We start from the raw sequence: 14,243 nt of genomic DNA on the forward strand, positions 1-14,243 counted from the left end.
TCTAAAATGTGACACCATACTATCCTGCATCGATTATCTTGATTTACAAACTGCAAACCTGCATTTGTGTTCTATCCAGATTTCAATTTGGCTCAAGTCTAAGACAACTTTCCATTGAAGTATTTGAAAAGCTTATTATAACATAACACAAAAAGGAAAGAGCCAAACCTGAGTTTCAGAAAATTATTTTTAAAGCAAAACAAATCTAATGGTTTATGATGGCCTGAACAATAATTCTGGCTCTGACTGCTTTAACCTGGACTACTAATGAGAAGTGTTACTACTACCAGTTATTCATAAAGCAAAATACTCCTAATATTTAGTCCCAGAAGTTATCACTGCACTCAGAAAAGTTGTAACCATGGAAAGGTATGAAGCAGCATCAAATCCACTCAGAACCTATGTGCTGGTGTCCAACACAAAGAGATGAAAACTTCTGAGAATCTCTGACGAAAGCACTGAGGTGTCAGTAATGGCTGGAAGACCCTGGAGCAAGAGAGGGACTGATTGGAGGCACAAGATAAATCACGGACAGCTGGGAGGTGTAATGATGGGGGAAACATCTTGCCTTGTGCCTCTGAGAAGGGAGCCTTTATTGCACAAAATTGAAGCAAGCTCCTGTGATAACAGAGAAAGAAAGAAAGAACACACATAAAGGATTCTAGTTTAGCAATACCTAGCTGAACTACAGAGTCATTGAAACTTTTAGGTTGGAAAAGACATTAAGATCAAGTCCAACTGTTAACCCAGTACTGCCAAGTCCAGCACTAAAGTATATCCCCAGGCACCACACCCATGAAGAACATGTTCTGATGCCTGATGACATTTCAGTGAAGAGATTTTTACTAATATGCAATCTAAACCTCCCCTGGTGCAACTTAAGGCAATTTCCTCTTGTCCTATCATAGAAGAGTCCAACTCCCACCTGGCTACAACCTCCTTTCAGGGAATTGGAGAGAGCAATAAGGTCTCCCCTGAGCCTCCTTTTCTCCAGACTAAATACCCCCAGTTCCCTCAGCTGCCCCTCACCAGGCACCAGCTCCAGACCCTTCCCCAACTCCTTTCCAAGTTCCTCAATGTCCTCCTTGTACTGTGAGGCCCTGAACTGGACACAGGATTTGAGGTGTGGCCTCACCAGTGCCCAGCACAGGGGGACAGTCACTGCCCTGACCCCACTGGCCTCACCTTTGCTGCTACAGGCCAGGATGCCATTTGCCTTCCTGACTAACAGCAGCTTACAGGCCAATATACAGCTGGCAAATAGACAAATGCTTCTAGAAAACCCAGCCTCCAATGGCAAAAGAGAAGTTACTCGAAGGATGCCATAAGACAAAAAGGAGCATAATGCAAAGAAAGTGCTTTTAGAAAATAAATGAACTATCTAGGCAAGAGCAGTTTGGACCTCACTGCAAAAAATTGTGATACACCAGCATGAAGCTGATGTGAGAAGAACTTCAGGTCTATACAATGCTGATTACTTTTGGAAGTATAGAAAAGAAGAACCTTTAATTATAAAAACTGTAACAAAATACCATAAGCATATTTCAAGTGTATCATACATGGCAGGAGGAAATGTAGACTTGAAAGACAGAAATCTGTGAATAAAATTTCACCTCAGAACCACTACAAAATTATTCAGGGAAGGTGAAATCCTGCCTGGTGTTCTCAAATCCACCACCCACTTCCCAAGGATAGAGTGAATCCTTCTCTCTGACTTTGCTCAGAGCATGAGATTGCTGCCTCTCCAGTTTGTTTCTGTAGTAGAATAAGGTAAGTAAGGGTTTCACCTGCAGTCTTCCTTCTAGAAAATTTTCAGATCTCTGTCATGTTTATCCAAACCTACCCTAATGCTCACGCAGAGTTGCTGTGATACTTAGTTCCACATCAGAAGGGTGTAGAGGCTCCTCATTTCATGTCTTTCCTAGCTGCATCCAAAGCAGTTGTATTGGATCCACCTTGCTGAAAACAACAGCCATTTTGTCAGAAAATAAACTACATTCTCCAAAATAAATTCTGTCCTGTAAAATGCTGTAGTGCACAGATTTGGTGCCACTGGACGGTTGCTGAAGGCATTTGTGAGAAACTCTGTGCCCTAGCACAGGAATCTGATTTCACCCCTGAAAAGTTCACTAGAGAGGAAGATGATAGAAAAGCAAAATTCAAATGGTTTGGTCTTTTCCATGAGACATGTCCATAATAGCTTTGCCTTCCTGGGAATGATGAGATCAAGAAAAGCAAACACCATAGGTAGCCTGGAAACTGAGGACATCAGGGGAGCTGCTGAGGTGGAGTGTTATCTGACAAGGCAGCAGGAGAGCTCGGGGGCTGGAAGCGTGCACCAAAAAAGATGGGAAACAACTGAACTGGATTCTGGGCACCCACTGGGAGTGTGAAGTAATGGGAACCTCAGAAGGTTATCTAGCTAGGAATGGCAAACAGCAGCAAAACAGAGCCATGGCAACAGAGGCCAGAGCTGGGGGCTCACCAGGAATGTCACACTGGAGGGCACACAGAGTCCAACAGAGAAGCAGCTTTGTCCAAAATGAGTTATTGCATACGGGGACTAGAATGACTCTGTGGGTTCTGCCAGTGAAATCCAGGCTCACAGTTTCACTCCCATCTCTTAGGACATGTCTGTGTTGTATATTTGGCCTAAAGCCTGAGCTCAGGGGCTTTGGCCTGGCCAGTCTCCTGACTGGTTGCTGCTAGAGTCCAAATTAGCACACAACTAACATGCCTCCCTGCTGAGAGAAGGCAACTGAGAGCCCAGAAGCAGAAAAAGAAAACTTCTGAACCCACTTCTCAGCTGGGTTTGGAGCCCAAGACTATGAGTGCTCCTCCTCTGCTGCAGAGCAGTCAGTATGAGATAGCCCAAACCCCTGTGGCCCATGGCAGGACAGAGGGAGAGCTTTCCTTGCCCTGCCTAAGAGCTGAGAAGCACCGAGGAGCTGGGCTGTGCCACCTCTCAGCCACTGCTTTCTGTTATTAATGCAGATTCCTGTGTTGACATTGCATCAAAACATCTGAGCACACCTCAAGTCCAGGAAAGCTGGATCTTTGCTTCTCAGAAGAGAAACCTCAGTGTCACTGACCAGGCTGAGGTCAATGACTGTTTATTTAACGGTGTGGATGGTTGGTAAATGGCGACATAAACATTGATTCAGGCCCAAGTCAAACACAGAATGCAAACCTGGCCTGAGTGGGGCCCAGCTTACCAGTTATTTTACTCTGCCAAGAAAGCAGAGCAGAAATTAAAGAGGGATGAACTGACAGTGGAAAAGCGCAGCTAAACAAAAGGACATGTCTATAACACACCATTACTGCCACAATGGAGGTAGTACTGAGGCAGCCTACAAAAAACCCTCAAATCATGGAACACTGGTTGGGTGCAGAGGTGCCATTCATGCCAGGATGAATTAATCCAGAACTGGATTTGCATTGACTGGTTCCACAAACTATTTAATAGGGAATTGTATGCAGCTGCTAAACTGCAGATCTTACAGACTTCCAAAACAAACCTCTCCAGCCTCTTGCTTCATTTGCCTTACACCTTTTCATGGGCTCCCAAACAAGTTAGCAGGCAAGAATGTTCCCAATTAAAAAAAAAAAGAACAATAATTAACTGTTGGAAGAATGGTGATACAAAGTAAATGTCAGATTAATGATTATAACCATAAAAAAAGAAAAAAAAAATACCAAAGAAAAACCACACAATAACACCAACATCAAAACATCAAGAGCTGCAAGGAACTTAGTGTTACAAAAGGGTACTGATAAATAACATGCTCATTTGATTCTGATCAAAATGCAACTTATTTCAGTCTTTAAAGGATGTGATAAACTGTGTGTTGGGTACTGATCAAGAATAACTCACTGAGTAACAGTAACAAGCCAATTTCAGAAAATCATTATGTTTGTACAGGATTAATGAATAGAAAAAAGGCAAAAGTCATCAAGTAAGTTATTTTTTAGAAATTATTCTCTCAACTTTAGCAATAATAATTAATTACAAAATTAGCAGGCATGTGACAATAGACTGATTAGTTTATAGTGTGTCTACCCTGAAATACAATTAATTAAGAAAAGACAAGTAGCCGAGTTGCACAATGAAATTAGATCTTGTCTTTTAATTATAAATAATTGTATCATCAGCTGTCTGTCCAACCAATATCTAAGCCAATCACTGGCCTGCAAAAGAAGAGACAACACTTTGGCTAAAAAAGAGTACAGAAAATAGAAATCCTTATCAAAAGAAATATACACTAAATCCACAAAAAAGTACATGTTAGACTCTACTATCTTTGCTGTCTTTTCCAACATAAACAATCCTGTAATTCCCCGGCTTTTTCAACAGCCCCAGTGACTGCTACAGACATTATGGATCAATAGCGTTTTAAAAATAAGAACAAAAATCCTACAGCTTGAGGCCAGCAATTGTGTTCAGAATTCCTTCCCCCAGAGCAGACTGCAAGGAAGGATGATGGTCAAAAGACCTGTATCTGGTTGAAATTCGGTCAGCTGTTATTAGCTGACGTGCCTTTTATCATGCCTCACACCTGTTGAGATGATTAACATGAAACAAGTTATACCATGATGGTTTCTCTTGCCACACTGGCTCTACTTTAAGACTGACCATCTACTCAGTGAAAATGTTCTCTGCAGGTGAGGGACAAAGGGAGAAACCAAATACTACCATGACATCCAAACTACTAAAATCAGGCTCCTGCAAATTCTGGCAGAAGATTTTCCACATTTTAGAGCATTTATAATGTACTCCTTCTATGTACAAATCAATGCCAAATAACGTATGAACTCAGCATGTAGCCTTCTGCATTGGTAGAAAACATACAGGCCAGAATTATAGGATCTCCTTTACATATACTCCTCTCATTTATTACTCAAACTCCTGAGAGAATAATGTCTTTCTGATAACTCATCCCCATGAAACTGAAATTAACCACAAAGTACAATCATGCAAGCCGTATTTCCTTAGGAAATCAGGCAAAGAAGTGTCTTGATTCACCTGCTTCTGAAATTCTCACTCCATTCATGTGTCAGGCTTCTCAGTTCATTCCTGCCAACATAGGCATAGGAATATTCCCCTCAAAACCAAGGGGTGAGGTTATGATCATATCACAAACTCAGAAACTTCACAGTTTCATTAATGCCAATGAAAACACAGCACTGTGAAACAAAGCAAATATTTGAAATGATAGCACTAAAAACTCCTCTACCAAAATACCCCAGTATATTTCTGGATTGGTGCCACTCCCGCATTGCAAATTCACAACTATTTTATATTTGTGCCTTTTTTCTTCTTCTTCCAGGCTATCAACTCCATAGCTTTGCTTAGGGATTTGCTCATTTTGACTTTATTTTTTTTAAATGTATTTGCCTTTACACAAATACAAATGTTGTATACAACAGTTTTGCTTACAATTATCAAGTGCTCAAATTATTTGCTCCAATGGTACCAGTAATCTGCAAAACTGAAATACGTGACAGAAAAGCTCATGGAAAAGCCATTCAGAAATAAATCTGAGAACTGGAACCAAGGCAAGGGTTGAGGACATGTTTGTATCTATGTTATATAAACACAGAAAACTTTTGGTGGTCTTTAGCTCATCAGCACCCACATGTACAAATATGGGATCCAGTTTAGTCTAACCTCACCCGTTTGCCCCAGAAGCCTCTATAGATCAAAGGGGATGCAAAGTTAGAAAGCAGAAAGACTAAAGATATTGGGAGCTTCTACAGCAGCACTAGAACAGCTGGTGCAACAAGCTACCACCTCTCAAATTGTCACAGAAAACAAATTACTGCCTCTTTTTCTGTGTTTATAGAGGGAGGAGGGTGGGAAATAAAATCAAACCCAATCAAAGAAATGTTCATTAATAAAAACAAATGTATGAAAATATTAAAAGCTCAGAGATTGGTTGTGTCATGAGTTGGCTGTCTGGAAAGCCGTGGCCTTCAAAATCACCACACTTCTGTAATGAGATCACTCTGAAGTAACACCTGTACATTTGGGGTTTGAGGAGTGTGAGTTTCACCTTAAACACCATTAAAAGGAGAAATTGGTCACGCAGGCACTCATCAATAGACGCAACATCAGTGAAATAATGTGGCTCATTTTTCTGTTCAACATTAAGAGTCTTGTGACAAGCATGGAGGAGACAGTGCACTCTATCAATGTTACGTGATGATGATGATCCTCCTTTGATAAATGCATGAACTGTGAGATCAGTGTATTTCCATAGCAACTTTAAGTCTTTGTTTGTCTAGTAAAGAAAAGTACCATCAGTAATATCACTGGCAGGTCAGCTTTTTTTACTTGCATGTAGGAATAAAGAGGGATAGAGAGTGATAAATACGAAGGCTATCATACTTGGGACATATGTTGTTTCAGTACTGTAAATTGCTTTCTAACTCTTTAAGTACAACAGTTACATGCTCTCTGTTGTATTCAACTTATAATTCCCATCCATTTCCTGATGCAAAAATTAAAAAGGTGTAACTTCTCCATCTTGATTTGCTTATACATATTGAAATAGAGCTTCAAGACTCAAAACCCTAAGTGCTTATGAAAAAAGGATTATGATATCATTAGCTGCATCCCAGCTCCCTGAAAACCCCACCTGCACTGCAGATACAGATTATTGGCTGCACTGCGCTAAAGGTAAATAAGCATTATCTACAAAGGAAGGTACAAGCTTTTTCAGATTCTGAATAAGTGAAATATGAATGATCAGGAATAGGAAGACATTCAGTCTCTGTTTTAGCAAGCTCTAATTTTTACTTAGAGTGAATGTTTATTAAACAAACCAGTTACAGTAAGCACATGACAGCACAATGGGTCTGGACATTCATGGCCTGGGTACTAAAGTGGATTGTGCCCCACAGCCCAAGCTTCCCTCTTGCCATGCACAGCTGCTGCTGCTTTTGGCTGGCTGGAAGGGAATGCCTTGCTATAAGCAAAGCAACCTGAAAAGCTGAAATGTTCTAGAATTTATCATTCCTGCTGCAGAAACCTTCTGCATGTGTACATTTCCTTTGGTGATTATTCCTGCAGAAAGGATCTTTGCAAATCCAAATGGTTTCCTGTGCCATGTATGAGCATGTTCATATTATTCCATCAAGGGTACTTACTAAAGTATCCATGCACCTGGTATAGTATATATATTTTTTGCAGTGATATTTTCTACAGTTTTCCATATGAGCAGTTGTCAGCTTGGAATAAAATCTGTTTCCTGACAAATTTTCTGTGCTGCTCCACATCTCACTTGTTTATGAACCTGATTTGTTATAGGTAGATTCCTCAAGGATATGCGCCATGTCTCTTGTTAATTTATATTTCAGCAAGTGCAATAAATATTTTCTGAATACTTGAAAAAGTCAAATGGGGCCAAGTTGTTCAGTGGTTTACACTGGCATCATTCTGCCAGGCTTAACAGAACAGTGATGATTTAAACCAGCTGTTTATTTAGTCCATAAAAGTACTGAACAGCAGGTAAAAGTCTTAATTACTCATTGTGAAAAATTAAAACAAAGTTCAGGAGCTCAAATTCTGCCCTTTAAAACTAAAAAAAAAGAAACATCTGCTTTAGGTACATTTTATGAATAATGACTTAGCTGACCAGGGTAGCATTTGCACCATTTTGGGTGAGCACAAAACCCTATTATCCCAGGAAAAGGAAACCAGCACAACATCACAGTCTCTCTATGGCTCAAGAGAGGGAAGGAGCACACTAGAGTAAGCAGCCTCTGGTTTGGTGGAATCCCCGCATTTCAGTTCATGGTTTAAAAGGTATTCTTTCTTTTCTGCAAATAGTTTTTCTGTGTTTTTGTGCAAAAAAAGCTGAAATTGATTTTGGAGCAACAGATCTCCCTCTTCCTATGAAAGCACACAAATTACTGGGAGCAGAGTAAGAGTTGTTATTTCTCTCTGACCTAAGGAGTATGAAGCAGGAGAGTTCTGAAAAGAGAGGAGGAAAGAGGCTGCTGATCCTCAGCCTCCCTGTACCAAAATAGATTCCAGCCTGCTGGACAGAGCAGCTGAGCCAACACACTTTGAACCCTCTTGGGATCCAATTTCACAGTTTGCAGCACAGGGCAAGGGCTCCATCCAGGACAGATTTACACGGAAAACTAAACAGGTGCTCTCCTTACTACCATTTTCCTCTCCTGCCTCTGGAGCTTGCAGCAGCTGTGCAGTTTGTTTCCCCTCACATGTGTCACTGAGGATGTATCTTTCCCACTGCAATTACAGGGGTAGCTGATTGCATGGGAGGATTTACAGATCCTGTGTTTTGTGCAGAGCCTTCAGTTTGCTGAATTTTCAGCAGGCAGGTGAACTGGGTTCTTGCACATCATCAGATGTTTCACTTCTGTCAAAGTGCAAGCACCAGACAAATTTCTGGTACCTGGCAGCAGCAGAGCTCAATGTGGTGGCTTAGCAGAACAGTGAATGTCAGAGATGCTTCTGAACATCAGACAGAAAAGAGAGTTATGCACCTCCCTGATGCACAGGAACTAGCATGGAGTTTGGAGAATTGCATTTTGTGGTTTAGGAAGTTAATTTAGTGTTCAAAGGGATGGATCCCCTTCAAGCTAGTGGAAACTTAGGCCCTGACTTTGTGAAATAGTCCCAAACAAACCAGAAGTGACCTATCCACTATACTACAGTTATTCTACCTGAGCCAATTTGCATCTTATCCCAAAAAGAATTCATACCCTTCTATTTGTCCTGGCAGGCAGGCATCTTTACCAGAAGGCTATAACTGTTTGTTGTGCCTCTTCCACCTCCTTTTCCTGAAGCTGCTGTGTAAGCATTTCCACCCACCACTCAGACTAAATTAAAGACCTCATGCTCTGTGACAGAGGCACAAAGTATCTGGCTGTGGTCCCAAAAGCTTTGCTCCAATCTATGCTAAAGGTCTTCTCACCTGAAAGGCTAATCTCAGTTGATACCTGGTTATTACAGGTACTACATATCATTGCTAGGGGTTGTGTTAGCCAGGATGGGCCACCTCTCCTAGGGTGGTTCTTTGAACTCTGGAAAACCTCACCCTGCATGGTGGTTACAGACCTTTTTTAATCCTTTTGTGGAGTGTTGTCCTTCAGGAGCTACATTTTGTCTGAAACATCTGTATTGCTGAGTTTATTGCACAATCAATTGAAAATATTGCCTGTTGTTCCAGAGTATAACTTGGATTCAAACAGTAGGGTCTGTGATACTCAGGGGGATAAGCTGAGATAAGCAAAGAATAAACCATTTTATCTGAAATTGGTGAAGTGAATGCTGTTCACATGTGTCTCTCAGGGAGAACTACATATCTGCATTTGTTAACTCTTCATGAAATGACAAGCTGGTTGCAGTGGAATCTCTTCATACCATCACACTGCTGATACAGACACATCACCATAACACCTATGAAGTCAGGGCTCTATCTTGCAAAGAATTTCCATCAGCTCGATTAAGTGCTGCTCAGTAGTCTCTGCAGATAGAATGATGATCAGCAGTTGCTGCTGGACACACAGGACAGTTCATGCACTTAGAGATCTGTTAAAGCCAAACACAAATACCAGCAGTCAGTTGAATCCAGCAGATTGCAGATGCTCCTTGGAAAATAAAGTCTTCAAGAGGCTATGCAGTGATGGCTACTTGCTACAGAAATTAACCAGTGTGTGCATGGCACTCTTACATTAAGCTGCAGGAACATGTCCTCATATTCCTTACTCAGAAAACACTGAGAGTCATGTCTCAGCCTGAAAACCTCTTAGAAACACTGATGAAAATTACTTTCCATCATCAAAAAAGTATTCACACCTCAGCAAGAAGCCAAATAAGGACACTGTTTTGGGAGTGTCCCAGACACTGAGTTATTGTTTTTAATCCTCTTACTTAAATACGTACAAGCACAGAAATCTCCTAAGGTGCTTAGCACTGTATTGGACAGAAACAATCCATGCCTGTGCAAGGGGAAGGAAAGGGAACTGAGCAGACATGCCTGCAGCCGCGAGCAGGGAAAGTTCATGGCCTGGGTCAGCAGACTGCAGGCACAGAGCAGATCAGCACAGGGTCACAGGCATCCTGCCTGCTCTCTGACAAGAGCTGGACATGCCCAGGAGGCTCATACACTGCCCAGGTTTCAGATTCCCCAGGGCACTGGGGTCTCGTGTGCGGTGCTAGGCTGGCCTTTCCCGGCAAACCCACTCGAGAGCCGCAGTGTGGAAGGAGATCGTCCTATGAAGTAGATGCTAGACTAAAAGGAAGCTTCCTTTCATTCTTTTGTTCTGTTTCTCAAAATGTTTGCCTGCAAACAGAAATTCTGCTGGGTTCAGTCTCTGCTACACAAAAGCAGCTGGATCCACCCAGTTCATCACTGTTTTCCAGAGCAACTTAAACAGCAGCCTAAGCAAGGACAAAAAGCACTATACCTCTGGTTCCTTCTCTCCCATTCTTTTCCTTTTCTTACCTCTTTTCTTCTCCTTTTGTCTTTCACCCTCATTCTTAGACCATTTTATTTTTCCTCCTTTTTGTACTTTCACCTCCACTGCTGTCTGTAACTCCTCTTTCCTAACAGTGCTACTCAAGAATAGTTTATACACGCTACAGAGCTGTGTGTAGTTAGTGCCACATAAATTGGAGGCTCTTAGGTGATAGAATCTGCTTGTATTTGCACTAAAATAGCAATCAGGATTACTGAGATATAATGGGAAGAAAAAGTGAGACAAAACCTGTCTGCAAGACTCAAGATAATAAATATGGTTTGTTTGTTGGGTTTGGATTTTGGTTTGGATTTTTTTTTTTACAGGGAGGGCTGGGTTTTAATATTAGTGAAAGCAAATGAATCCACATCCATGAGAAAGTAACAGTTAGAAAGATACAATTTAGGCAAAATAGGACATGCAAGACATAAGCTAAACGTCTATTAAAAAAGTCACTGCACAATATTGTGAAATCTTGCGGGGAGGGTGGGACTGGCTAGTTTTAATATCAGATTTTTTTTTCTAGGACAAATTCTCATTATGAACAGCAGAAACAACAGAAGTACATACAACTAGGCACCATGAACATTTGTGCAACTTTGAGAAATGTCAAAAATGGGGAGAAAATAAGTTGTGTGTGACAAGACCTAGAAAATCTGTTTGTTCCTTGTAGCTACTCCTTAGCAGCCATCAGCTCTTCTCTTAAAACAAACATCAAAGGTCTGAAATTCCACAATGACTTTTGATGTCTGCACAAGTTCAGTAGTTAAAGTTGAAGACTTGTCACATGAGGAGTTTATGCCAATTATAAAGCACAAAAAAGAAATCACACACATGCTGGCATATGTTCATTATTAAAACAACAAGTCCACCAACTCTCCTTCTCCGTTGAATGTTTGGCCTATTTTATGAGAAAATAAAAATGAAAAATAGCTCAAATTTTCAAGGTAAAATACTTGAAAGAAACAAATAAATGTCAGTAGTAGCTTTCCCTGCATGTCTTCCTGGACTCCTTTTTCTACTGAACTGTGCTGGCACATTCTTCAGCTTAACCCTCACATGCCCTTGTTATTTTTCTGTAATGGATACCTTTTTCTTGTTCCAATACAGGAGCCTGGATTGCTGTTTTTTACACCATTGCCCAGTAGACAAGTTGGTTCCCAATGTCAAAAATGGCATAAAATAATATTCCCTATTAATTTAAAAAAATAAATTAGATTACAAGTTGCCTAAATGTTGCCTATCATACTTCCTTTTGCTTCCCCCTTAACAATGCCAACACTTCACAAGGCTGTGTTTATCCCCTAATAAATAAGCAAATAGACCCCAAATTGATACAAACTGGCATAGCTTATCAAAAATCATTTTCCAGATGTTTGCACATGCAGTAGCTATAATATCTTAAAGCTTATAGGTATATTGAGAGTGAGAATAGATAATCTACAAAAGAAAACCACAAATTGAATCAAGCCATATTTCTCCACTTCTGTCTGGTAATGGAGCAGGGAGGAGAAGACTGACTAGCTGAAATTATTTTTAATGGAGTAATTTTTATATTCAAGTGAAATTTTCCAAAACACTAACAATTTGGCATCCAAACCTCATTGTCTTTCCAACAGGCACTTGGTGAATCTCTTGGTGAAAGAGCTTATGGGGAATAGTGATGTATGAATATCTCACAAAAAGGGTGTGACATCTGCCCAAGGCAGCCAGACTCCTGTTGGAAGCACAGTTGTGTTTCCTTCCACTTAGCCTGGTTTGCTGCCACAAACCCCCCTGCCCAGATCCTGCACTGGACAGCACCCTTGCCACAATGACTGCCAGAGCAAACCAGCAGGATGCTGGTTCTTTGAACCCTCATATCAGAGCTGACATATTCAGGGCTTCCTGATTTCCTGCCACTCGTTTTGGAGCCTGATGACCACCATGGCTCCAACCTGAGCAGCTCTTTGCACTTCAGGGAGCTTCCCAAGCCTCTTCCAACAGGTTTGGAGCTTCCCAAGGAAGCATGGCAGAGCCAGGAGTCAGAAGTTATGACACATCTTTCGTTTAGGAAAGCTTAAGCCATGTTTTCCCATTCTTCTGAACTTAAAGTTTTCTCATTTTCCTTTGAGTGGAAAATTTTGAAATGTCACTTTTTGTTCCAGTTCAGTTCAAAAACATTCTGGAATTCATGTCTCCTCAAGCACAGATCCCCATCATAAAACTTCTGAGTCTCAGCTAGTTCTTCTGTCTTCAGTGTCTTTGAAAATCACCCCCTGAGCTCTCTCTGATGAAATCATAAAAGCAAATGCATGCTTTTACTTCATATTCAGTCAAATACCAGATGTTTAAATATTCTCATCATATTCAACACACAAATATCTGTTCAAAAGTTTAGTTTCACAATATTGTGGGAATTACTCTCCTTCATACAAATGGTAATATTAAATGCTGGAAAGACAATGCATGCATAAATAAGACCACTTATAGTTATTCATTGTTCTTTGCTTGGTGTTCATTTAGGTGCTGTTGAGTAAGGGAAGAGCAGCTGACATCTGCCTAGACGTGTGCAGAGTGTTTGACACTGTTCTGCACAATCCTTGTCTCAACTGAAGACATAGATTTGGAGGATGGATTGCTGATCGTGGGTGAGGAATTGGCTGGGCAGTCACATCCACAGTGTGACCCCCACCTTAAATACTGCACCCAGCCCTGGTGTCCCTGACAAAAGGGGGACATGGATGTCCTGGAGCGAGTCCAGAGGAGGCCATGAAAATGCTCAGAGGGCTGGAGCTCCTCTCCCATGAAGACAGGGTGAGAGAGTTTGGGTTGCTCAGGCTGGAGAAGATGAGGCTTTGGAGACATCACATAGCACCTTAAAGGGCATAAAGGGGACCTACAAAAATGTTGGAGGAGAGATAAGGGGTAATAATAAGGGTCTAGTGAGAGGTGTCTCTGCCCATGGCAGGGGGGTTGGAATGAGATGATCTTTAAGGTCTTTTCCAACCCATAGCAATCATTATTCTTCTTGTAAAACAATTTTATCAAGCAAATAACAGCCTATGATTTCCATGACCAACTATACACTACACACAAACAGAGAATTAAGCCAATGTAAGCAGCAATCTGGGAACTTATTTCCCAAAATTGTTCTGTAAACAGTTAAACAACAAAGTTACAAAAAGTTAGTTTTCACTCTTTTTCTGTGCATCTATCTTCTAAACACACTACTAGCATTTCTTCAGCTACCTTGGTAAAAAAAGCATGCAGCATGGAGGAATTAGCTCTGCCACCTCCCCCCACTACCAGAGCATGCCCTTCTGCCTCAGCTGAGGAGGGGCTTTTCCACAGCTGCCTCTGGTCTACCACTGCTCCCTGGATTGTGGGAGCTGCAGGGCTGCTGAGGAACATGCCATTTGTGCTGGAAAGCATCCTAAAGCTTTTGAAATCCCAGCTGCCACAGGCTGCTCTTGGGAAAACAGGATCCATAAAATCTTGGTGCAAAACTGTGTCACTGCAAAATAACACAAAAGAGTTTTGTGCCATGGTAATCGGATCCCATCTACAGCATTCACTTTAAGACAAATAGGAAGTGATGAATGAGACTCAAATTCTTTTTGGTATGCACCAACAGCCAAGATTTCGTTAAGACCAGAGACATAGTTAAGGAATGCAGTGGCCATACTTTCTCCTATGAGCTGCTTTGAGTAGTTCTCTGTCCAGTATTTCTTTAGCAGTGAACAGAGCTGCTATTTGTTTTCCAGGCAACT

General features: G+C 41.2%; 1 long non-coding RNA gene across 1 annotated transcript in view; it reads right to left on the minus strand.

Annotated features, from left to right (window-relative positions):
* Positions 1–6,765: 6,765 nt before the first annotated feature.
* Positions 6,766–14,243, minus strand: part of LOC117244878 — a 79,833-nt gene continuing 72,355 nt past the window's right edge. The window contains exon 3 of the long non-coding RNA XR_004498773.1: positions 6,766–9,562. This is a non-coding gene — a long non-coding RNA (uncharacterized LOC117244878). The remainder of the gene's footprint in view (positions 9,563–14,243) is intronic.

The sequence above is a fragment of the Parus major genome, chromosome 9 (genome assembly GCF_001522545.3).
Source record: "Parus major isolate Abel chromosome 9, Parus_major1.1, whole genome shotgun sequence".
Classification (NCBI taxonomy): Eukaryota; Metazoa; Chordata; class Aves; order Passeriformes; family Paridae; genus Parus; species Parus major.